The following is a 26,402-nucleotide window of genomic DNA, read 5'->3' on the forward strand; positions in this document are numbered from 1 at the left end:
CATTGTTGGATTCGAATCTAATCCACCCAATTCTATCCAATCAAACGGTTGGAATGAAATGAATCTTCCTAATTCTGATTCCAGACCCTATTCCCGCAACTTTCTATTTACAAATTGGTGATCGATCTTTTAGGTGAAACAGTTTTGTAGGTCCTACATGGGAGGCCCTCCGACAAGAGGGATTCTCCTCTCGACACGCGGCTAATTTGTCATTCAGAAGAAAGGGATAAATAAATTTAATTTAAAATAAAAATAAATGGTAAAATAGCATGGATCCCACCTTATCTTGAAAATCATGTGATTTCGTGATTCAACTCAGAAAGTTGGGTTATAACATTTAATGGCAAATCAAATATAATTATTAATTTCCTGAGTCCAAAACAAAATGATTTCAAGCAATTAAATTGGTGTGGACCCCACTGTCTTAGATAGGGTGGATAGAAGATTCTGATTTATTTTACCTTACTTTGTTTGATTGATTGCAGTATAAAATAGACCTCCGTTTATAAGCCTTGACTTTTGGTTCGGCCCATGAACTTTTTACATTGGTTTGAGCCAGTGTTTTGGGTTTTGGATTAGGTTCATTTGAAAAATTTTCAAAAGTTCAATTCTAAAGATGATTTGACCTATCTCTGTGGGGTCAGATTTTTTGATCAATGATTAAGGCAGTGGGGGTGGTATTTGTCTATGCCGACGGTCCTTGCTCCCCAACCCATCCCAACTAAAAGACTAATGTTTTAGGTAGGATTTAAAAAAATAAAAAAACTAAATTTGCATATAGGAATGACGGGGATCCCCATTTCCCGCACAAACGGGATGGAGTTGGGATTTTTAGTCTCAGTGGAAAACATTGTGAGATATTTGAACTTATGATTGAGAAAGGGACATGCAAAACCTGGCCATATTCCTACTCACTTCCAACTTGTTTCAGGGGAAATCATACTTAACTTGGATAAGGTTGCACATTGGGCAAATTTCATTCATCAAATCATACTTAACTTGGCTTTGCCCCACATCCATGCCATACATCTCAACTTCCGTAGTACGTTGGTCTTAGGAACAAGAATACCAATAGTGTCCTCATAACCACTGTTGCGACCTATTAACAAGGTGGACTGTAAGTGCTTGTATGACTTGTACAATCATCAGTTTGTCGTCAGACTCCACTTCAATATTCAAGAAACCATGATTTGCACACATCTTAACTCCATTTAGGAGGACATTGATTTGTGTATTGACTTATGCACAAGTGATGTCTGGGGCCGCCCCCCAGTCTTTTACTCAGTCTCGGTTGTGTTAAGATTGAAAATTAGGGATGTCATATCAGAAAGAGCACCTCTACTTAACACACTGGCAGATCTATGTTGAAGTGGGTGTGGATAATTGCCTCCAGCCCTCCTCCACTGAGATTTTAAAAAATTATATACTTATGAAACTAGGCAATTAATTTATTTATTTTTCACAATTACCTTCACTCATAAAATAAAATTTGATTTTGAAATATAATGAGATTCTTTTCTTACAGGTGAATAAGTAAGAAATATATATCCAACAATGAAAGAATTTAGGGTTTTTAACTTTTCTTGTTTTTCTACTTTCCGTCTTTTTGAATTTTACACCATTTCACATTCTCCTTCAGCGGCTCAATCTTATCTTTCTACTTTATCTTTTCGAATCTAGAGATGGAAATATCCACGACGGAAACTATCATGATGGAGATAGGAATTAACAGAGATACCCGATCAAGGACAGAGATGGGGATTTTGTAAAGTTATGGTTTTCAAAATCAGATTGGATCGAAAAAATCGGGAATTAGTCAGGTGATCAATTCTGATTTTCCTCAAAACCGGATTTTCTCTCAAAATTGTTGATTTTGGTTAGCGAACCGCTGAACTAGGCAATTAACTGTTTGAACTGTTTGAACGATTTTGACTGATTTTTATTTATTTGAAAATTTTTATATATATTTTTTTTATTTTCTTGTCAGAATGGGCCGAACATTTGGTTTAAACGGTTAGACTGTTTGACCTGATAACCAAACCCTTGACCAATTCGATCACTGGATCAGTTTTAAAAACCATGAAGTGAACTCTCCGCTCTACCCAACCCCAATGAAGAACTTGAGGATTTCCATCAAAGTTTTTCCTTTATCTTGAATAAATCTTTTTCTCAAGAAAAATCTTGTTGGACGGATTCAAAATGTTTATATGTGTTTTCAATCTCTTTATTTCCCATCTAGTCATCTACAATTAACTCAAATGAGATGGGACTTTTACTGATGTTGACGGATGAATTTAAGTTTCTTTGGCTTTCAAAGGTGAATAAATAGTAGGGTAAATTGCTAAAGCACTCTCATGAAGTTTCTGACAATTATTAAAACCTCCCTCAAGTTTGATAATTGTAATTATCTCCCTTAAATTTTTTGACACAGTTACAAGTAGACCTCTCCTAAGTCTATATTAATGTTTGTGTCAATGGCTTGAGTGCAGATATATTTATTTTATTTAGGGGTTATTTGACAAGTCTTTCTAATTTCGTGTGTAACGAGCTCGATGATCGCGACTCGATATTTGTAGGGAATAACCCTACTGGGAACTTTCATGGGTAAATCCAAATACATAAATTTCGGTCTTTTTGTATGCTCATCTTCACGTTTCTCAGCCTTCATGTTTTGTGCCTACCCAATATTTTTTCAATGGTGCATGAGTAAAAGTTCCCATGATATGGCTTAATTTGATCCACTACATAAGTGGGTCCACCACACATTTGAATTTGTACCAAACATAAACATAACAAGAGAAGTCATACCACGCCATTTACTATCATTGTGATATGGGATGTAATTAATTTAACTTTTCTTAATTTGTCTTTCAAGTAAATTTACATGCACTTGGATGAAAAGCCTTGAGATCTCAAATTAGTGGAGAGAAAGTGTTCGAAAGAGAGATTTGTGTTACCAACGTTCAACCTGATTTAGTAACTCCCAATAATAAAATCTTCACAATACCAGTATAATATCAATTTTTAGAAAGTGAAAATGTAGGGGAAGGTTTTTAAAACTGATCCGAAGAATGAATCGGTCAGGGGTCCAGTTTTCGGGTCGAATGGTCGGCTCATTCTGATCCCAAGTCAGTGATTTGTTGACCAAATCAATGTTTTTTTTTTACAAATATCCGGTTTTGAGGAAAAACCAGAAACCGGTCACTTTTTCCGATCCGGTCCGGTTTGGTTTTGAAAACCATGATGTAGAGGAATTATATATTCTCGCTATTAAGAATGCAGTCAACCTTATTGCTTTTGCTAAAATTTCTTTTATTGCGATTACTATTACTCTTTCCAAAGAGCTAGCCATATTAGGACTGTTGGGTCATTACGGACCATGCTAGCTGCAAGCTTTCTTGAGTGCCTTGTGCTTTTCACTTCCCAAAACATTTTCTTTTTTCAAAGGATTGGGGGACTCGATTGAAGACTGACTGAAATCTTCTGCTACTGCCTCATTTGGGTTCTATCTCTTGTCTCTATAGGCCGAGAAGTCTCCTCTGTTTGCAAGGGACTATATGAGACATGTCAACTGATTCTCTATTTTTACACGTGGAAGTTGTCATTGAAGATTGCTTTTCTTTATAGTCTCGTAGGCATTCCTTAGCATCTTTAGTTTAACATATTTTGGACAGGTATAAGTAACTTCATTATTTCTGCCACTTTTCCACTCCTCTGATTTCAGTTTAAGTTGGCCACTTTGAATTGGTCACCCTCCATTATTAGCACTAGAACAAATAAGCGTACTGGTGGATGGAGAGCTGTTTTAAATGATCCCACCAGTCATATGGTTTATTTCTCACCAATCCGTATTGCTTAATGCGTGCCCTTGCTGTAGCCAAACTACCATCACTCATACTTGTTTCTAATCCACTAAGCATGAAGAGTTTCAAGCACTACCTTTTAGTAATTCCCATTCAATGGTTTTGATAATTCAAACCATGATAGATGCAAATTAGGTAACTATACCTTCATTCATTTTTATAGGAATTATATCTTCAATTGAATTGTCGCTTATTGGACATGCATTGTGATCCGGAATTCACTCATTTTTTAAGAAGATTTCGTGCCCTAAAGATGGTACACCATCTTGTATTTTTTAGTTGCATTGCAATTTAAATGGTATTTTGTAATTTTCTTTGCTACAACCAATTATTGTTTTACATAGAAGTTTACATGGGTATGATGAAAGTTTTGACTGTTTGGAGTTTAATGATTTATTATTCAACACCAAATCAATGGAAATTCTTGAACCCATGTTACCTATCTTGTCACTTGGATTGTAACTTATTTTACAATCATTGGATTGTTTTAATCCAATGGTTGATGTGGTCCCCCCTCCTCAGGTTAAAGAGGGTTTTATATATAAAAGCTTTCTTTTGTATGTAAGGTTTAGTGAGAGTGAGAGGGAAATAGAGAAATGGTGCTCTTAGTGTAAAGAGTGGGGTTTTTCTCTTATTCTTGTTCTTTGGGTTGAGAAGAAAAGGAGAATGAGTGTACAAAAGTTAAAGGCCAGAGAATGAGTGTACAAAAGTTAGGTTACAAGCCACAAGGTACCTATATTGTTTCTCTTTTTTCTTTCATAGTGAAGAACAAGTTTCGTCTCTCCTGTGGACATAGGTGATAAGGCCGAACCACATAAATCCTTTATGTTCTTTGTGGTGCTTGTTTATTTGCCTTTTGCTTGGTTGTCTTGTTGTTTTTAGGTTATTTCTTGCATTACCTTGTTGTTATTCTAGGTTTTGCTGAGGTAGTAGTGTACTACTTTGAAACCTCTCCACAAAGTAGTTGATTAGTAGGAGCAATCTACTGGTAGTAGTTGACTACCAAGACATAGCAGTCGACTATTAGGAGCAATCTACTAGTAGTTGACTACTAGTTCTAGTAGTCTACTAATCTTGGTAGTCAACTACAAGGCACATGATCCTCAACAAGTGGTATTAGAGTCGAAAGTTGGTATTTACAAAGTGTTTGTGAAACTGTTTAAGAGATAATGGTGACAAAAGGTACAAGTTCTTAGTTACAGATTAAGAGGTTTGACGACAAAGGCAACTTTACCTTATAGAAAAGAAGGGTAAATGACATACTGGTTAAACAAGGATTGGTTAGAGTATTGAAGAAAAATGATGGGAAGTTAGAAGACATGAAGGATACCGATTGAGAGGACATCGAGTCAAGGTGTGTCAGCATGATATGATTGTTCTTGGCTAATAGTGTTATGTTTAATATTATGGAGGAATATTCTATAATGAAGTTGTGGGATAAGTTAAAGAAAGTTTATTTGGGAAAAAAGTTTAAAAGCAAATCTATATTTAAAGTAGCAGTTGTATGGGCTAAAGATAAAAGAAGATGAGAATCTCCTAGGACACCTAAATGTGTTCAACAATATCTTTGATCAATTAGGGAAAGTTGATGTCAAGGTCAAAGAAGAAGGCAAGGCCCTTTTGCTTCTTACCTCGTTTCATGATTCGTATGAGAACTTAGTAACATTGTTGTATGGGAAGGATGCGTAGGAATCTAATATCAGTCTTTAATGGAGTGGTTTGCTCTTCGGGTGGTCTGATGTATGTCCCAAAGGTGCATAGGAATCTAATATCACTAAGTTGGTTGGATTCCATGGGTTGAAAGGTCATTATTGCAGGTGGAGTCATGAAAATCACACACAACAGTATTGTCATAATGTTTGGAGAAAAATGCAAGGGTTTGTATCATTTGATTAGGAATACAGTGGCTCACAAGACCTCAATGGGATGTTGGAAACGAAGTACACAAGGTAGTGTGGCCACATGGAGAGTCTCAAGACAAGTGTTGCATATTTTCAAGGTACAAATGATGGTGAGAGAAAAATTCTTGTTGTGAGAGAAGAAGGATCAAGATCCCTCTCTAGTGTTAATTAGGACTGTTAGCTTAAGTACAATTACATAAGTATATTGGTTGTTTTTTTCTGAATCAAGTGGAGTCATGACCAAGTGATTCAGATTACATGTAGTTGGTGGTGTTTTACAAGGCTAGTGGAGATTTGCAGTACTAGCAAACAGGTGGAGGCACAAATGGTAGATCTCTAAAGTGGTTGAAAAATGAGCCAAGGTGGAGATTATTGATGTTGTTTTAATCTAACGGTTGGTGTGCCCCACATCTTTAGTTTAAAGAGGGTTTTACATATAAAAGTTTTCTATTGTATGTAGAGTTTAGTGAGATTGAGAGGAAAAGAGAGAAATTGTGCTCTTGGTGTTAGAGTGGGGTTTTTCTCTTGTTTATGTTCTTTAGGATGAGAGGAAAGGGAGAATGGGTGTACAAGGGTTAGGGGTTGGTTTGGGTTACAAGCTATAAGGTACCTGTTCTGTTTCTCTTTATCCTTCGTCTCCCCCGTGGACATAGGCAGTATGTTCAAACCACGTAAATCCTTTATGTTTTTGGTGGTACTTGTTTATTTGCCTTTTGGTTGGTTGCCTTGTTGTTTTTAGGTTATTAATTCCATTATCTTGTTGTTATTTTGGGTTCTGTTAAGATAATAGTCAACTACTCTAAAATCTCTCTACAAAGCAATCAATTACTTGGAGTAGTCTACTGTTAGTAGTCGACTACCAGGACATAGTAGTTGACTATTAGGCACAAAATCCTCAGTAGACTAAAATAGGTGACCTTTGAGGGAAAAAGATAATGGAATTCTTGAACCAATGTCACTTATCTTGGCACTTGGATTGAAATAGGTGGCCTTTAAGGGAAAAAGATTCATCTTACAAGCGTATCGGCTCTCATTACTTATTTGAAAAGATGGCAATTCTTGAACTCATGTCACCTATCTTGGCATTTGGACTAAAATATGGGGCCTTTGAGGGGGAAAGACTTTCTTGTAGGCTTATCGGCTCTCATTATTTATTTGACAAGATGGCAATTCCTGAACCTATATCACCTATTTTGGTATTTGGACTGAAATGGATGATCTTGGAGAGGGAAAGATTTAGCCACAAACCTCTAGCATTTTGCACATTTGATGGAAAGGTAGTTCTTGAACCCATATCACCTATCTTGGCATTTAGACTGAAATAGGTGATCTTTAGGGGGATTAGCTCCACTATTGGTAAGGATGATGCCCTTATCTCTCTCACTCTTTTCCTTTATTTCTTTAACAACATGCCCCTTGTTTATGCAATAGATAATTTGTTTTTCATAGAGTCCTCTCTCTCTTAATCACTTATTCTCTAATAGTATATTATTTTGATGACTTCAATATCATATGAACTATAGGTCTTTCTTTCTAACAATCTCATTGCATGTCTTGTTTGTTACCAAGCTTTTTTTTTCTCTTTTTTTTTTGTTTCAATTTAGCCGTTCACAATTTATACTCATGTGAGCCAAGAGTAGTAGATTTACATTTTTCAAGTCATTCACAGTTTATACTCATGCGGGTCAAGAATAGTACATTGAATTTTTTTCTTTTTGTTTGAGTCGTTCACAATCTATACTCATGTAGTTTAGGAGCTATATCGAATTTTTTCTCTTTTCTTTTTTGGTTGTTCACAGTTTATACTCATGCGAGCCAAGAGTAGTACATTGATATACTCACTTGCTTCGAAGAATGATTATGCATTTTGAGACTACCTATGTACCGAACAAGGGATTAAGTCTTAATGTAGTTCAGAGCAAATAATGCTCCAAAAAGTGTTGAGAAACTTCTACTTTTACTAAAGAGCATGGCCGGCATTTTAGGCTCATATCTAGGAGCAATGCTAGATAATTTATGCTCATATATAGGAATAATTGTAGATAGTTTAGGTTCGTATCTAAGAGTAGGCACTAAGTAATTTATGATGTATCCAAAAGCACTGATAAATAATTTGGACTCATATCAAGAAGCAATTTTGGATAGTTTAAGCTTATATCCAGGAGCAATGGTAAATAGTTTATGTTCGTGTTTAGAGCAATTCTAGATAGTTTAGGCTTGTATCCAAGAGCAGTTGTAGATAGTTTACACTCATATTTAGAGCAATTTTAGATAGTGTAGGCTCGTATCTAGGAGTAACTGTAGATAGTTTATGCTCATATTTAGAGTAATTCTAGATAGTTTAGGCTCGTATCTCGAAGTAATTTATAAGAATTTTTATGGGTACTATTTTTAAATATTTTGCATTAATAAGTTCATAATGTAATTTCCATTTTACAATATTAATAGATGTTTTCTTGAGCTTCTCTTCTTGAATACTTGTTATTGATTTGAAAGTTCTCATGTTGTTACATGATTTGCAAAACAATATTCTCATTATTTTTAACTTGTTCTTTTTTAATTTTGGATTGAGGAGCTTGATTGGTGAACACCAATGTTCTTCGCTTGATTGTCAAATCATCAACTAAATTTATTTCAAGCGTAACTTGCCACTTCATGCAAGAATGGGTAGAACTATGAAGGTCATCACTTCCTAATGCATTCCTTAAATACATGTATCGATAACTGAAGTTTAACAAATCTTATCCCGACTATTTAGATAGATATTTCTCTATCTATCAATGTATTCAATAACAGACTCATCTTTTTTTTTTTTTTGCTTTGTTGTAGTTATCTCATACATGTTTACTGTACGACGAGTGTTGTAAAGATGATCCAAAAATTCTCTTTCCAATTGGTCCCAACTATTAGTAGAATTTGGTTGGAGGCCAGTATACCAATCAGAGGCATTTCGCCTTAATGATCACACAAATTGCTTCACCATCAAGTCACCATAAGTTCTTGCATTGTTGCATGTTTCTATGAAATATGAAATATGTTGTTTGGGATTACCCTTTTCATCAAATTGTGAAACTTTAGGGGTTGATATCCTAAGGGCATAGGCAAATTATCTATATACTCTATGTAGGGCTTGGTAAAAACTACAAAAGATTGTGGAATCCATCTATCTTCCCAGTCATATTTTGAACTTGTTGCACAAAAAGGGATGCAACTGAAACATGTTGAGTATCATGTGAAAGAACATGTTCTCCCAAGTCCTACATAGGATTTGCTTGTACAGTGACTCTAGGTGCATAGGAAGGTGCTTAGCTAAATGCTACACTTTGGGCTTGTTCTAATCTATTCATAAGTGAAGCTATTTGGGAAATCTTTTTTTTTTTCCATTATCTTCATTAATTTCACATGGTCATAGCCATTTCAAAAAGTTGATCTTCGATTGTGTTAGCCCCTACAATCATGATAAGCATGACAATAGAATGTCCTAAGGATTTGGGAAGAGCTTGGTTTTAAAAGCATTCTTGTGATGGTGATGCCACTGATGGTGATCCTAGCCTTGATCCAGTGCTAGAATATTCATCAAAAGATGTGTAGGCCTCCTTTTGTAACAAAGCATTTGTCAAAGCAACATGTCTTAGGGATGCACTTTTCTCTTCTATATTTTCCTTATGTATAGCCAATAAAATGAACGCCTTTCATTGGAAAAAATTTCCTTGATTCATAAGAGAAACACTCCCAAATGATTAAGTAACTCCAGTTTTAACCTTGCCTCGAGTTGTTGGGCTTGTATAGTTAGTGCCAATAGAAGTAGTGTAAAGGCCATTCAAAGCATTTTTCTTGCCGTTAATACCTATAGAAGACTTCTTTGAAGCCATTGATCAAATGATAACTTTAAAATGTGTGTTAATTTAAGAGATATAAGAGGAAAGAGCATCTCAATTGGGACACAAACTGATTTTTATTTGAAATAAATGGGATACAAACTCTTTGTATTTGAAACTATCTTACAAAATAGATAGAACCTCTAATTTGATAGTGCTTTTTGCAATTTGATGATTTGGATTTGACTTGAAACCAAACCAAGGGTCCGATGACGTGCTCTTGTACTTTAGACAACAGTGGAGGTTACATCCTTCAATTAGGCTTGGAAAGCTTGACCAAAAGAATGGTTCTGCTAGATTTTAAAGGTGTTGTGGCTTTTCTCTTTAGAAGGTGGTGTATGTGCTTCCTTTTTCTCAAGAGCCTTCTTACATCATTTAGTTTTTCTCTTTGACCAAAAGTCCCCTCCCTCTTGACAGAAACCCTTATTTATAGATTTTTCGGTCCAATCTCTTCTTCCCCTCCATTAAGGATTTGATAAATTCTTCTTACCATTTTTAGAGAGTAAAATGTTGTAATTACTACCATTCTTGGAGTGAATAATTCATCATCCATTATTCTCTCTTCAATCAATGACTAATTTCTATGTATGGAAAGATGTGTCTTAATTGACTAGAGATCTGATTGGCTCTAGTTACCTTTCATAAAGAAGAGGGTTTGTAATTTACCATTTACAGAGAAACATTTTTCAATCAATTGTTCTCTCTTTGATCATTGACTAGGTTTCCATCTTTAGGACTTGAAATGGGTTCTAGCTAGATTATTTCCATAAACCACTAAGACTTATAATTCAATTTTGAATTTGAATTTAATTTTGACTTCAAAGTGGATCCCACATGGACTCCTCTACCATGCTAATGGATTTGCAACAACAAAGCCAAAATTTTAAGGCTCATGCACATATATGAAAGTATGGGGTATGGTCCAAATAGAATGGTCCATACTAAGGATCATGAGCAAATTTGAGTTTATGAGGGTAGGGTATGAAAATTTTAATGTCTACAAACCCCTCTATTAGAATCCTCTAACAAAAAGAACAAAAATGTCTAAAATACCCATGTAATTATAGCTAGTCTTTGTCGCCAAGTCCAGTTCAGTTAAAGACCGCCCAGCTCTGACAATGGTTGACCGAATTGGAGTGCAGCCAGGCCCAAAGGAGCACAACACCACCCATTGATCAGCCCATGCAACCAACCGGCCAGCTTGTCAAAGAGCCACCCTTTGTCCAAGAGATCATGGACGAGATTCCCCCTACAAGATGACGCACATCATAGTTTGACAAGTACGACGGGAATACCGATCTTGGCGACCACATTGAAGCACTCAAAGGCTAGATGATGCTGCATGGTTCTTCCGTGGGCCTGATGTGCAAAGCACTCGTGGCCACCCTCAAAGGCTCGGCCCGGACTTGGTACTCGTCTCTCCCCCCGCGCTCCATAGCATCATGGGAGCAGCTGGAGAGCTAGTTTCTAATGCAATTTACGATAAACCATAAAATTTGGAACACTTCGACCAGCCTCATGCAGGTGCGGTAGAGGAAGACAAAATCTCTTAGAGACTACCTTGCGAGATTCAACACCGAAGCACTATAGGTCTAGAACCTGAACCAGTCCATAGCTGTCACGGCCATACAACATGGACTTTGCCCCTCTCCATTCAATTTCTCCATATCTAAGAATCCTCCTCAGACACTGGCCACGCTGATGAGCCATGCCTAGAAATTCATCAACGCGGAGGAAGCGCAGGCTCAACTAAGAGATGAGGAGGAGCAGCCTGACAGAAAGAGAAGGGATGTCGAGGATGGAAAGACAGAGAGGGACTAAGAAAACAAGCGGTAGGACCACCGACTAGAGAGGAGGCCGTGCACACCACCTCCAACCTTTAGGAATTTCATGCCATTAATTGCTCCATGGTCTGAAATCCTGATGCAAATCTGAGACAAGTATGTCCAGTGGCCCGAAAAAATGAAGAGGCCAACAAGAGAAGTTGCAACAGGTACTACGACTTTCATCGGGACCACAACCATGAGACTAGCAACTATCTTGACCTCAAGCACCACCTTCAAGACCTGATTAGGCATGGCTACTTGGCAGGGTTTGTTGACATAAAAGAAGACAACCCTCCTAAGACAGAACTGTGCCCCAGGCCCCTAGGCCGAGCTCCCCCAGCTAGAGTTATATCAGTGATCTCAGGAGGAATGGATTTCGGAGGGGAGAGTAGCTCGAGCAAGAAGAGGTATGCTCACTTGATGGAGATCAACAACAGGGAGCCAAAGAAGAAATAAGAAGAGTTGGTCAAATTCAACGAAGATGACCTCAGGGGGGGTCCATACCCCCACACGATGATGCCCTGGTGATCACGGCCGAAATCACAAACTTCGAAGTTCGGCGTATCCTGGTAGACACTGGGAACTCAACCAACGTTCTGTTTGAATACGCCTTTGTCCAGCTCAGCAATGGCAGAGATCGTCGCACACCGGTCAACACTGCCTTGATGGGCTTCTCTAGGGAGTCACTTATGCCTATAGGAAGGATCACTTTGCCCTTGTTGATCGGCGATGGCAAGATCACTTTGATGGCCATGGTGGATTTTATCATCGTTCGATGCTTGTCATCCTACAACGCCATCCTTGACCAACTAACTTTGAATGTTCTACAAGCCTCTATGTCGACCTTCCACCTGGCCATGAAATTCCCAACCCCATATGGAGTGGGAGTGGCTCGAGGTGACTAGAGGGTGGCACGACAATGTTACATTACGTCCTACCGAATAAAGTAGCCAGCCACGTAGACCCTCACGATCGAGAGCGTAGACCTGTGTGACGAGTTGTGAACACAGTGCAGTCAACCTCTAGAAGACTTTATCCAGGTGTTGCTCTCCGAGGAAGACCCTGAGAAGACAGTCTAGGTTGGCTCCCTCTTGGACACCCGCCTGCACGACGACCTCATCCAGCTTCTTAGGGATCATGCCGATGTGTTTGCATGGTCGGCAACAAATATGCCAGGGATTGACCCCAAGGTCATCACCTACCATCTCAACGCCAACCCGCATTACCGACCAATCAGGTAGAAGAAGAGAAGCTTCACTGTGGAATGGTGGCAGATTATCAATGAGGAAGTCTAGAAGCTACTCGACATTGACTTTATCTGGGAAGTAAATTACCTAGATTGACTGGCCAATGTGGTGATGGTGAATAAGGCAAATGGGAAGTGGAGGATCTGTATCGACTTCATGGACCTGAACAAATCCTATCCCAAAGACAGCTTCCCCCTGTTGAGGATGGACCAGCTCATCGATACAACGGCAGGGCACGGACCCCTGAGTTTTATGGATGTGTTCTCAAGGTACAATCAGATTCAAATGCATCCCGATGATCAGGAAAAGACCGCCTTCATCACTAACCACGAACTGTATTGCTACAAGGCAATGCCCTTTGGCCTTAAGAACATCGGTGCTACTTATCAATGACTAGTGAATGAGGTGTTCAAGGACCAGCTTGGCTACAACGTTAAAGTGTACGTCATTGACATGCTCGTGAAAAGAAAGAAAGCTGAGCACCACCTAGCTGATCTCAAGGAAGTCTTTGGCACCCTTAGGAAGTAGATTAAACAAAACACTTGCAGAAATAAAGATCCAAAGAATGCCTAGGTGGATGGTGGTATACAACCTGTGAGAAGATGTTGTCTTTATTATGCATATGAGATAAAACAGATTTGGAGACTCTGAAATGGATTTTCAAATGGTGAGAAAAAATGATCTCACTAAATTATGTTAAAGTCTAAAAGAAAATAAGATGTGCAAATGAAGACTATATGTTGCAACATGAAGTGATAAAGGTGCATTTGAACATTATGAACTTTTTCCTAATTTATTTCTTCGGATGCCTTCGTAGTAGAACAACTATAAACATGCAAATATCTAAACCTTGTAAGCCTAACTACTCTAATGCATGAGGCAAGAAGAAAACTGAATTCAGATGATTGAAATTAAAGTGCAATTTTAATTTGAGAGAGATGCCGAGTGATTTTCTATGCAAAAATATTTAAGTGGTGTCCTAATGTAAGCTAAAAGTGAAAAGTGTCTAATAAATATACATAGACTAAAACAAATTAATGGTGTGTGATCAAAGTGAAATCCTAACAAATTGACAAAGGCTCAAATTACGACAAGAGAAGATTAAAAACAAAAAAGAGAGCAAAAATATACTAAGAAATCTAAATTAACTAATTAAGGTTCAAATATGCTACATGCATAAGTGGTAGGAAAAACAAAAGGAAGAGTGCTAGCAAGGTAAGATAAAGATCTAGATGGTAAAGCAATGACATTGACTAAAGAAGGAAACACTCAAACTAAATAAATAAATAAAGTTGAAAATGCAATGAAATAAGAAAAAAATGGTGCTGGAGTATTCGTCTTTGGACATTCAGTTTGATTAAACCTACTAGAGAACTTTAAAAAGGAAGACAAGAAACTTAGAAAGAGAAAAAAAAAACATTAGTAGCAATCATGCTGCTGGGTATGCTAAAGGGTGTACCTTATGGAAGATTTTAACTAACCGAAATTGCCTTGATCTCCAACGATGCATTCTCTTATGATAGCATAAATATCTTCAAGAAATTTTACTTGGAGACCTCCGTAGGATGTGATCTTGATCATTCCTTGGCTGTTCTTGGGTTTGAATTGTAGCCCTAACATGTTGGATGACTATAATTTTCTACAACATTGTTTGGACTCAAGGATGCTTCAAAGTTTACACCATGGATGTAAGAACGATTTGGTGGTTTCTTGGACTGTGATATTGATATGGGGGGCTCTAGGGGCGTGAGAGATGGTAGAGAGAGAATATAGGATGTGAGTTAGGGAAGCTTGGGGCTGTTTGGAACGTGACAGAGGGTGGTGTCTAGACCAATAGGTGTAGAATTCTCTCTTTAGGCTTGGATTGTGCTGGTTAGACTGTGTGTCTAGGATGTGAAAAAGGGGTGGTATTTATAGAATTTTTGAGAGGGGAATGGAGGTCTGAGATGAGAGACAAGGGAGACCAATGGCTGATGTTTAAATGGTTTTTAGAGGGAGTTTGATTGAGAGAATGGGCTGTCAAGACAGCTTTGTGAGAGATTCTCTCAATCAATCAAGACAAAGAGTGAAAGATTTCACCAATTTACCTAAATTGGACATTCCAAATTTAGGTGATTGGCTTGATTGGTTGGAAGCAATAAATGGCCAAATCTTAGATTTTTAAGATGTTTTTAGAGGCTGAGGGGAAGTTTTGCTCGTGGAATGCCCTAGGTTCGAAGTTATTGTGAAGAGGATTCTATACGGAGGGCCCGCATCAGGTCTAGTCTCGGGTCTCCGAATGGAGGGGCTAACTGTGTCGGAATTAGACGATCTTGGTACCATTGGAATCGGAATTTTGAGCTCTATCTATATATAGGGTTGGATGTCAGATTTTCTCGGGTTTAAGATTTAGGATTAGAGATGATCCCGATCGGACCGATTGGAATCGATTTTGGCTTTGGGTCTCGAGATGAAGGGGTAAGCGTTGTTGGATTTGGGTGATCTTGGTGTTGCTGGATTTTGATTTTTGGGCTCTATATACCTATGGATTTGATGTTAAATGAGGTTTAGGATCAAAATGACTCCAATCGGACGATCAAAATTGGTTCCAACTTCGGGTCTTAGGATGATGGGGTAAACGGTGTCGGACTGGGTGATCTTGGTGTCATTGGATTTGGATTTCTTTGACCTACATACCTATGGTCTTGGATCCTCGAGGCCCCAACTTTTGTAATATTCCAAAAAAAACCCCAGGTCAACTGCAAGGTTAGCTAAAGCATGCTTAAAGCTCAAAGTGCTATAGAAAGATTGAAGAGCACAAAAATGGTGTGTCTACATTGAGCATTCTCTAGGCATACAGAAGCACACCATGGACAGCCATTGGAGAGACACCCTTCAGCTTAACCTACGGGACCAAAGCCATGATCCCTATGGAAATAGGCTCACCAACTCTCCGGGCTGAGTTCTACGTTGAAGAACAGAACAATGAGGACCTCCGCGCAGAACTTGACTTAGTAGAAGAAGAACAGGACTGAGCTCATCTCAAGATGGTCGTGCAACAACAAAGAATAGAGAAGTATTACGATTCCAAAGTCCAAAGAAGAGATTTCAATACCGTTGACCTGATTCTTCGGAAGGTCATAGTACCTGCATCAGGAGAAGGGAAGCTCGAACCAAATTGGGAAGAATCATACCAAGTAACTAGAGTGATCGGACCTAGCACCTACAAGCTAGAAGACCTCAATGGCAGGCCTGCACAAAGAAGCTGGAACACTAGCAACTTTTGAATGTACTATCAGTAGTTCTACATTAATAAAGATGTTGTTTGCTCTATAAAGTTGATTGTCCAATGCACAACACACACTGCATACATAGCACCACACACACTGCACAACACACCGCACAATACACAGCATCCAACCAAACTAATTGGAACTCCGCACAACGACTCGACTGATCTGTAAAGGCTCAAGCTCGCAACACATAGCTAGTAGCTAACATGGCAATGTATATCCGACCACTTAACTCGGATGATTGACAGCCAGAGCCTAAAATGGAGAAGATCGCTCCCGCCTTCTAAGGCTAGAGAGAGGTCCCCAAACTCCGTACGCCACTGATGAAGCGTCAAGATAGAGCTAACTGAGGAACGACTAGCCCACGAAGAGCCAAAAGCTCCCGAGACCTACAACTGAGCATCCCTCTAGAATAAGAGAGCTCGGATGACACCTAGGCCAGAAACCGTGGACCAAAGATCTTGGCCACACATAACCTTGGTCGTAAGAAGATCAAGGCCTACAACAAGGAAAAGGTGAAGGGAAGCAACAAAAGTGCACAATCTTGGAGCCCAAAAACAACTCTTCCTTAATTTATAGAAAAGCCAGTACAAGTAAACTCGGCATACCGAGCTGTTTACATAAAAAAAAAAGAGAAAAGAAAAAAAAGGGCATCATCTAAGCAAATCAAAAACTCAGGCAGGTAGCATTGGCAATAACGAGCAACAGTTCAATCTTTGGTAGGAGGATCCACAACCTCTTCATTTTCTTTGCCCCTACATTCTCTTCATGCACGTCCGCAATGGTGTCATCATCGGCAGACGGAGAAGCATTGTCATAGGAACCCCAAGTCTGCACAACCTTGGCGAAGTCAAGGTAATGGCCCAATGCCCTCCTCCTAAAATGGTTGAACCCTACCATGAAGGAGCACGCAGTAAAGTCGTCCATCGCATGCTAGCACTCCACCGAGATATTGAATTGATCAATTGCCTGCTCACCAGCCTCCCTCTTCAATCGCTCCCGCTCTGCCTTCAGATCAGTGATATGCATCTTGAGGCTATGAATAGTGTGGGACTATTCATCAGTTTTGCGCTTCAGCTCAGAAATCTCCACCTCCATCGCAGCTATTCACTCACCAGCAACCTCAAACTCAGCTAGCCGGGCCCGCAGACCCACCAGCTCAGTGTGCTCCTCATCCTAAAGAAGCCGCAGCGCCCAGAGGCGGTCAACCACCTCAACCATCGAACAAGTGTTATGCAAAATAGACCACGTTAGTACAATCAACTTCAACTAAACAGGAACCCAAGAATAAGTGTGGACTTACCGAAGCAACTTGGTGAAGGAGCAAGCACTCCAAGGTATCGCTCATCTCCTCGGCCTCCTGTTGAATGGCCATAGTCATGATCCCACAGAGAATCTACTCAGGCATGCCCTCCATCTCGAGCCCATCCTCAGGATGGGCATTCCACTGCAGCATGTGGAAGGTTGAGCTATTGCTCCCAAGTACGTCCACCCGCGAAGAAGGAAGAACCGCGGAATGATAACCCTCCTCCAGGTTAACTACCACAACATTCTCTTCATCGCCTCACTACCTAGCCCTCTTCTGCTACCGGGATGCCCTCTTGGTTGACCTCAGCATATTCACTTCAGAACGAGACTAGGCCCTCGCACCACCTCAATTGTGCCTCAGTTGCTCGAGCGCCATTCTATAGACAATCTCCTCCTCACTCGCCATATCGACACCTACGCAAAGGGTGTGAAGTCTTCCAAGACGAGTATAAACTCGGAAAAAGAATCAACAAATGAATTGAAGCAACAAGACAAACCGGCCTCCCCGCACATTAGCCTGTTGCGAATTAACGTCGAAGGTGGTAACAACATCACATTGATATCCTCAATCATGTTTATAGCCACTCTCTCCTCCTCAGTCAGCCTATTCCACTTGGGTTGCATAACCTTAGTCCTTGGTTCTTGAAGAACATCTCGAAGGGGCGAGCCCTCGGGACAATGCACAAAGAAGAATCCTCCCTTCTAGTACTTCACCGAGGATGGGCCCCCGACCAGCACTTTGATGCGCTACTTGGCCGAGAAGTAATAATAGCCCTGCTGGTGATGCTTCAGTTGAAGGAAGTAGCTCATCATCCCCAGGGTAAGCTCGAGATCATGGACGAAGTAGTACAACATCAGGCTAATCAGTGACATCAATTGCACCGGCAACACCAGGTAGCATTCAAGCACCCCAACTACTCCCTTGTGTAAAGGGAATCTCAGCTCGACCTCCAGACTCTTCTCATATACACAGAGCTCATGCAGTCGAGCATCTGGGGGCATCTCACCGGCCTGTGGACCTCAATTCGTACTCCTTGGGAGTGTAGTATAAAGCTCAGATCCGAGCAATATCCCTGAGAGTCAAAGAGCAAGGGGTGGTCTCAAATCAGCATCCAGCCCGCGCAGGAAGCTCTATCTCCACGCTCGACAACCTAGCCTCAGCCTCGGTAAATCTCCTAGAATTTACCCCCACAAAATCCTCGACCTCGGGCCCCTGCCCTCTAGCCTCAATGAAGATCTCGGCTCAAACTCATAATGGGAAGCACTAAAGCTAGAAGAGGAATCAAAGGAAGAAGAGGAACAGAAAGACGAGGAAGACATCTTACCAGACTTAGAACCGCAAAAATGAAGCAAACACCAAGCACTACAAATCACCTCTCGCTAAGCTTTCTAAGTGACTCCTCTCGTAAATGACGAAGGAGAAATGATTTACCCTCCCCTATTTATAACTTCCAATGGTCTGAATCAAAGCAAGAACAACGACAAAGATCAAGTTCCGCTCTAACAAGCTCGAGAAGGCCAATCGGTGCCTCCACCCTTCGCACGTGCATAACCTCGGAAAGTGAAGCAACACTTCTAATAGCCCGTTTCAGAGATGGTATGACCATCGACCTAATCGAATGAGTCCAGATGAACCGAATCAACCTTGAACCACGTGAACCGGACCAGAAGCTCAACTAAACTTCAATTGTGAGTTCCTCAACTGAAGACTAAAGACCTCTTCCATGCTATACCTCAGCCGAGCACTTTACTCCTCGACTTCATAACTGGGGGAGTGGTGTTCGGGTCATGGTTGAGCTGGCTCCGGGCGCCATGTGGTGCCTACATGGTAGACGTCCAATCTCCTCGGCCATGTTAGCACCACATCGACATCTATGGCCCATATTATCTCCTCGGCCACATCAGCATCGCGTCACCTCCGTGGCTCCACTCTGCTTTTCTAGCCACGACGACTCTACGCCATGTGGATAGACCTGACCAAGACAGGAGAAGAGATGGGGACAACTCCGTTGGGGATTAGATCTTATCCCAATGACCTAGGCAGTTATGACACAGGTCTTTGACCTCATCACCGACAACCTCGAAAGCCTAATTCGATTATGACACGGATCTTTGACTATAAAAATGTACTCCACACTCGAGGTAAGGGATCCAACTTCTAATTCTCATACCGTTATACTGCTCGAACCAGCACTGTTCTCCAACTGCTCGACCCGACTACCTACTGCCCTTTACTAGCTTGAGTGTCAGAGTATCTACCCAAGCATAACTCCCTGGGCCTCTAACATTTTATTGTTTGTAGATCTCATTGCGTGGCTTCGTCCTTCCACCTCGGCTCTGCCCTATTGGCAATGATCATCTGACTGTGACCTCGGTTCTTGCACTACATAGGATCGAGTAGCATCAGATTATATTCAAATTCATATGAAATAAAATTTTAAGATTTTTTTATCAATTTATTGTCTATTTTATTAATTTATTTTATTTTTTATTAAAAAAAAGAAAAATCTTAGGCACAACCGCATAGGTGGATGTAGTAGGCGCGTTAGGTAAGCACAATGAGTGAGCACGTAATAGCTATGTGACACATGTCCCAACTAATGCGCCTTTCCATCCAAACATTTTTTCTCCGTTATCTATTATTTTATTATATTTATCAAAATAATTAAAAATAAAAACAATGAAAAAGGAAAACCTAAGCGTGTTGGGAGTTAGGATTCATTTATGTTTTCCTTTTTTATTATTTTTATTTTTAATTATTTTGACAAAGATAAAAAAATAATGGATACTTTTTGTCTAATGGAGCAAAAATGTTTGGATGAAAGGCGCATTAGTTGAGACATGTGTCACACAGCTATTACATGCTCACTCATTGTACTTACCTAATGTGCCTACTACGTCCGAACCCAATACGCCCCGCTTAGCAGCCTGAAATAGTGGGCAAATAGTGGGCTGTGCAGCCCAGCCCGGCCCACATTACATATCTGATTAGAGACACCAATCTAAAAATCTTCATCCATGGACGGAAACCGATCATTGGAAATTTCTTTTTTATTTTTTTCTGATAGATCTTGTGTTCTAGACTTCTAGTTTTGATCGTAGCTTTGTGCCACGTGTTGAACAAATCCCTACTGAGGGATCTCTCCTAACAACTTAAGGTTTAGGTTGAATGCTTGAAAGATAAGAATATTCAAAGAAAATTGATAAGGAAAAATAATCCGTGAAGACCAAATTACTGATGTAGAGAGGAAAGAGATCCTGAGCACCAGACCTCCAACAGAGACAAAACTCATCAAGAGACTCCCCTAGTGGCTCATAGTTGAACCATTGATCCACTTCTTAATGTTCTTCTCACCCTGTGTTGAGTGAGGTTTCCTCTCACCCATGATTCCTTTCAACAGTTTGGGTCGGGATTAATTTGATAATTATGGTTGGACTCACTCCTTTCGACGGTTTGGTTTGGACACTACTATGAGGAGCCTTGCCATCATTTTCTGAGGAGGTTATTGGAAACTTTTTCTTTTTGGGGGGCATTCTTTTTAGCCTTGCCATCATTTTCTGAGGAGGTTATTGGAAACTTTTTCTTTTTTGGGGGCATTCTTTTTTTTGGATTTTGAGAGGGGGAAAGTTGGTCAAAGGGATTTGGTTCCCATTGACCAAAAATCCGGTTTTCTTTTTTCAGATTTATGTGGGGATCAGAGAAAGTTTATTTTCCTAGGTACCACTTACCAGGTAAGTGATGCCCAATTACCCATCTCCCAGGTGTGGATAAATAACTTTCCCACCTAGGGGAAAGTTGCCAACACTTGAAGGGGACAAAAATGCCCCTTTTAATAATAGGTTTTTATGGCTAAAATGGTCATTACCTTACTTACATGAGAACTAAAAGAATACGGGTAAATGCACTTACCTAGGTAAGTGTTTTCCAAAAAAGACTTACCCAAATAACTGCATTTACCCAGATAAATAACTTACCAAAAAGCGAACAAGGTCTTTAATTTGATCTTTAGCTGCTAATTCTAGTTTTAGAAGGGAGGGATATTGACCTTCTCCTCTCACCCCAGCTGTGAAGTTTGGGGTTTTTGATTGCCATGGGATGGGGTTTACCTTGACAATCCATTTGCACTCTAATCGTAACAACTCTTCTAGCTAGTTATGTGCATGTTTCCTCCATCCCCGAAAAAGAAATAGAAAACAGTAATGGTCAATTTTAGTGATTTAACTAGTGCTTATGTGGATCATTTTCTATCATGAGCTCCTTTTCGTTTTTCTTTTTCTTCGATGATTAGATACCGATAATGTGGTTACTGTATATTTCCATGATCCATTTTGGTTTCTAGTGATTTACTCTATGGTTGAAGTAGAGAAAAGGAAGAAATTAGGCCCTATTCCTTTTCAAGAAGTTATTTATTTGAGTAAAGGCACTTATCGGGATAAGTATTTCTCAGGAAACAGGTACTAGGGTAGGTGTATTTATTACTCATGCTCTTTTATTTTCTAGGTAAATAAGATAATGGCCATTTTATCCATAAAGACTATTATTAAAAAGGACAATTTTATTCTATCCAAGTTTTGCCAACTTTCTCTTAGGTGGAAAAGTTAATTACCAACTTGGGAGATGAGTATCATTTACTAAGGTAAGTGATACCCAACGAAAAAAAAATTCCATATATTCCACATAAATCTGAAAATAGAACATGATGCATATCTTGGTCAAGAAGAACCAAAATCCCATTGACTAACTTTTCCTTTTCTCAAAATCCAAAAACAAATGGGCCGTTAAAGAAAACCTAATCGAATCTAAGAAAAGCACTATCAGTAATATCCACTGATTAACAAAATATAACTCAACTTCCCAAGAACAGCCCACTAATACTATTAGCCCTGTGACCTTCATTTGCAATCCAAACAGCCGCCTGATTCTCCTCCCTATGAATATATAACTGTATAGTATGTTGAGATTTGCCTCATAGCTCATACTCCTCCATCAAACGACACCTCTAGTTATTGAGGCAGAATCTTGGAGCACTAGAAAGTCTTCAATGGTAGTTTTGAAGTCTCCTTCAACGACGCTTTTATCCGCATACCTTTGCTAAGTTGTGGGCCTTACGGCCAACCTTCATGTCGGCCACGGTTATACTTGTGTTTCCAATCCAATGGGTCTCTTAGAAATTTTAACTATTTTGCCTTTAAAGTTCCTGGCAATACATCCAAAAGCATAACTATCCTCTTTTATTTATTAGGCATCAATATTTATTTTTATCTCGTTGGATTAGGGGAGGACCACTTTATACATTGTTAATTTTTTTTCTATTTTAGTATTTATATTTACCGGTTTTGCGTTTCTAGGAGATTAAATCAGCCCTCACAACATCCCACAACACATCCTCGCCGTGTATTGGGAACATCTCCTGATGATAGTACCAGAAATGATAATGTCATCATTGGAAGATGTTCCCAATACACGGTGGGGATGTGCTGTGGGACGTTGTGGGGGGCTAATTTAAATTCTCCATATAGTCCCTTAAAAGTCTCTAAAACTTTCTTCATGATTTCAGAGGTCTAAGTTCTTTATTATTAAATACTTTTTCGCCAAATATATCACAAAAGAAAGCCAATTTTTCCCCAAAAGATGGGATTTTCTGTGTTCTCATGTATTAATTCATTCCATGGATTGGTAATTTCTCATGAGTGGACTAGGGATTACATCGTTACTTAGCATCAAGACTTGGCTAGCCAATTGGTAATTGATGAATAAGTGGTTAATGTCTTATTTTTCTCCACAAAATATACACTTTGGGTCACAATTAAATCCTCTATGAATAAGCCTTTTCTTTCTAGCTAGGGAGTTTAATTTTAAGAGTAAGCCATGACACTCAACCTTCTTTAGTTTTGGAATGAATTTCCTAGGCTGTGTTTGGTTAGAAGGAAAAAATAGAAAAAGGAAGGGAAAAGATATCCTAATTGATCATTCTCTTCCTCTTCCTTATTATTAAGCAAAGTATATGTGGGTTGACTTTGTAGCAAACAGCATCCTATCTTCTTTATTGTTGGATGGTTTGACGGTTACCATCGCTTGGATTTTTTTTGCATGGTTTTCAAAACTGGATCGGATCGGACGGTCAGACCGGAAAAACTAATAACTGTTCAGCCCCCGGGTTTGGTTATACTATAAACCACTGTTCGATCCAAGCAACAGTTCATGGGTTGCGAAATTTAATTTCATTCGATTTAAAAAAAAAACAAAAAAATGGCATTCATGTCCCCCGGTTCCATCCTTACGATTTAGGGTTAGAACGAACCTCTCATACCCTGACAACGCAACCTACGACCTGCGGCAACCACGACCGGCATCGACCAACGTTGGATCACAACGACCGGCAACTACGGCGGATTTCCTTCCTCAGAAGGGCTTTATCTACGATGAATAGTGACTACAACTTTTCTTCCTCACAGAAGGGCTTCACCTATGGCAATCAGCGACACGACCAGCGATTACAACCTTCCTTCCTCACTGAAGGGATTCATCTATGGTGACCGGCGACTACAGCCTTCCTTCCTCACAGAAGGGCTTCATCTATGACAGATATCTTCTTGTAAATAGCAGCAACAAGGAGCAGCGGCAGTCGACAGTGAGCTTTGAATTTTTTGCTTAATTATTTATTTTCAATTTGCAATTTTATTTTTCTGTAGTTTTCAGTGTTTATTTACACTTTTCTGTTTTGTCTTTTTTGTTTTTGTTTCTGTATTTTTTGGTATTTATTTGCACTTTTTCTGTTTTTCTGTATTTTTTTAGTTTTTTTTCTGTATTTATTTACAATTTTCTGTGTTTTTCAATTTTTTTTACAATTTTCTGTGTTTTTATGTAGTTTTTGGATTTTTTTTTTCTATTTTCTGTACATGTATGAGTACGACTAAACACATCCTAATTTATCTTTATTTTTTCTCTATTTTTTGTGTTTTTTCTGTATTTTTTAGAATGTTTCTGTACTTTTTTTGTATTTTCTATTTAGATAGTTTTATTTTTCTGTTTTTTTCTATATTTTTTGATTTTTTTTGTTTTGTCTGTATTTTTTAGAATTTTCTGTACTTTTTTGTAAATTTTCTGTATTTTATTTTTATATTTTCTATGTATTTTGTATTGTATTATTTTTGTATTTAGATACTTTTATTTTCTGTAAATTTCTGTATCTTTTTCTGTTTTTTATTTAATTTTATGCTATTTTTATTATTTATAAATATATTTTTAATTTTTAATTTATTTATGACATCACAGGTCAAACTGTTTGACCTGGATGGTTGAACCGCTTAACCGGAAATCTGTCTCTGGTTCTATTTCCTGTTCGTTTTTAAAAACCTTTTTCCTTTTTTACTAATCTCTTCAAAAAATAGATGGTTTTTTCTTGATAATTTTTAATGACAAGTTATTCTCCTCTTTTAGGATTTATCTTCCCAACTTCATTAGGACATCACTAGGTTTGCAGTGTTTTATGAGGTCCGTTATCCTTACGCCTAGGCTTCCATTGATCTTAGCATGCATACTTTATTTCCATTTTTTAAGATGGAATGGTTTTTCTCTCGTTTTTATTACCCCATAATTTTTTTTGGTAACTTTTGAAAAGAGTATAAATGTAAATATGTACAGCATAAATACATACAAAATAATACAAAATATAAGGTTTTGAGCTCTACATATTTGCATGTGTATTCCTTCCAAACTCAGCATTAGGCTTTGCTTGGGGAATTAACAAAGGTTCATCTTGTATTAAGTAGGGGTGCAAGTCTAGTGGGTTGGGCTAGGTTTATGGTCAACTCGGGCCCGGTCCTAAAATCTGAGCTTAAGGCCCGAGCCCAGACCAGCTTGAGGTCAAGCCCAATTTTTTCAACCTGAGCCTAGCTCGCATTGAAATTTGATGCATTCAAGTTGGGCTCGGGCCCGAGCTGGGTTCAAGTTGGTCAATGAATTCACTCTAAAATTATACATATATAAATGTATTTATACAAATATGTATACACATATTTATGTATATGTAGATATGTATATATATAGGTAAGTATGTAAACGAATGTTATATAAAAATGTGTGTTTATACATATATATATATATATATATATATATATATATAGATATGTGTGTATGTATGCAACATTTACATATATACACATATATAGTTGGGCCAGGCTCGGGCCAAGTTTGGTCTACCTAAGGACTAGGCTTGGGCCCGGCCTGAAAAATGAAAAAGCCCAACTTCTTGAGCCCGATCCCAACTTGAAGATCAAAAATTCAAGCCCAGCCCATGTAAAATTTTGGGCTGGGCAGGTTCGGGTCTGGACTGGGCCTGCCCAAATTGCACCCCTAGTACTGTGCCTTGTTTCCTATAACTGATTTCAGCAATGTAACCCTACCTCTTATAGATAGGGACTAATTTGATTTTGATATTCTCTATATATTCCTTGAATGTATTCATTCTAGCCCATTCATTCATCATTGGGGCTGCCAAGCATTTCCCTTCTACTTTTCTTTTTGAGATATTGACTATTTTAAACAAGCTTCTTTGTAGACTGTAGTCTCTCAGGGAAGCAGAAAATCCACTTCATAACGGCTGTAAAACCCTAATTGTTCTCATGGTTGGAAGCAAATTCCCGTTGTTTATGCTTGTTTTTGAATCTAAGATTGTTTCTGTTTGCAATTCAAATCTGAATCAGATACAAAATTTCACCCCCAATTCAGTTTTGTTCATTTGTTTGTGCTTATGATTTGCACTCTTATCTGATTTAAAACTTAAATTTTTTCTCATTTGCATATATTAGCAATTCAACATTTGAAGTTTTGGACCACTTATTCTTACCTAAGTTCTCTCATATAAAGTGGGAATCACATCAATTTGCTTCCTAGCTTTCACTCCCCAAATAAATGACTTTCCTTCCACTTCATTTATTTATTTATTGATGCCAAATGGCATGAGATTTAACTAGAATTGTTCATTGTACGAGATTCAGGAAAGTTATAAACTAATGAAGTGTAAATGAAGAACAGAGGAAAAATGAATATCTTTATTTCAGAACCAGAGTTGTATATGTAGATACACTAACTCACTTGAGACAAG

At 38.7% G+C, this 26,402-nt stretch overlaps 1 long non-coding RNA gene across 1 annotated transcript; it reads left to right on the forward strand.

Annotated features, from left to right (window-relative positions):
- Window positions 1-23,554: 23,554 nt before the first annotated feature.
- Window positions 23,555-24,988, forward strand: LOC148874456 (uncharacterized). The gene is made up of 2 exons (XR_016105274.1): window positions 23,555-23,927; window positions 24,737-24,988. It is a non-coding gene; the product is annotated as an uncharacterized LOC148874456 (long non-coding RNA).
- Window positions 24,989-26,402: the final 1,414 nt, after the last annotated feature.

The sequence above is a fragment of the Nelumbo lutea genome, chromosome 1, assembly GCF_056320005.1.
Source record: "Nelumbo lutea isolate HS-2025 chromosome 1, American lotus-T2T, whole genome shotgun sequence".
NCBI lineage: Eukaryota > Viridiplantae > Streptophyta > Magnoliopsida > Proteales > Nelumbonaceae > Nelumbo > Nelumbo lutea.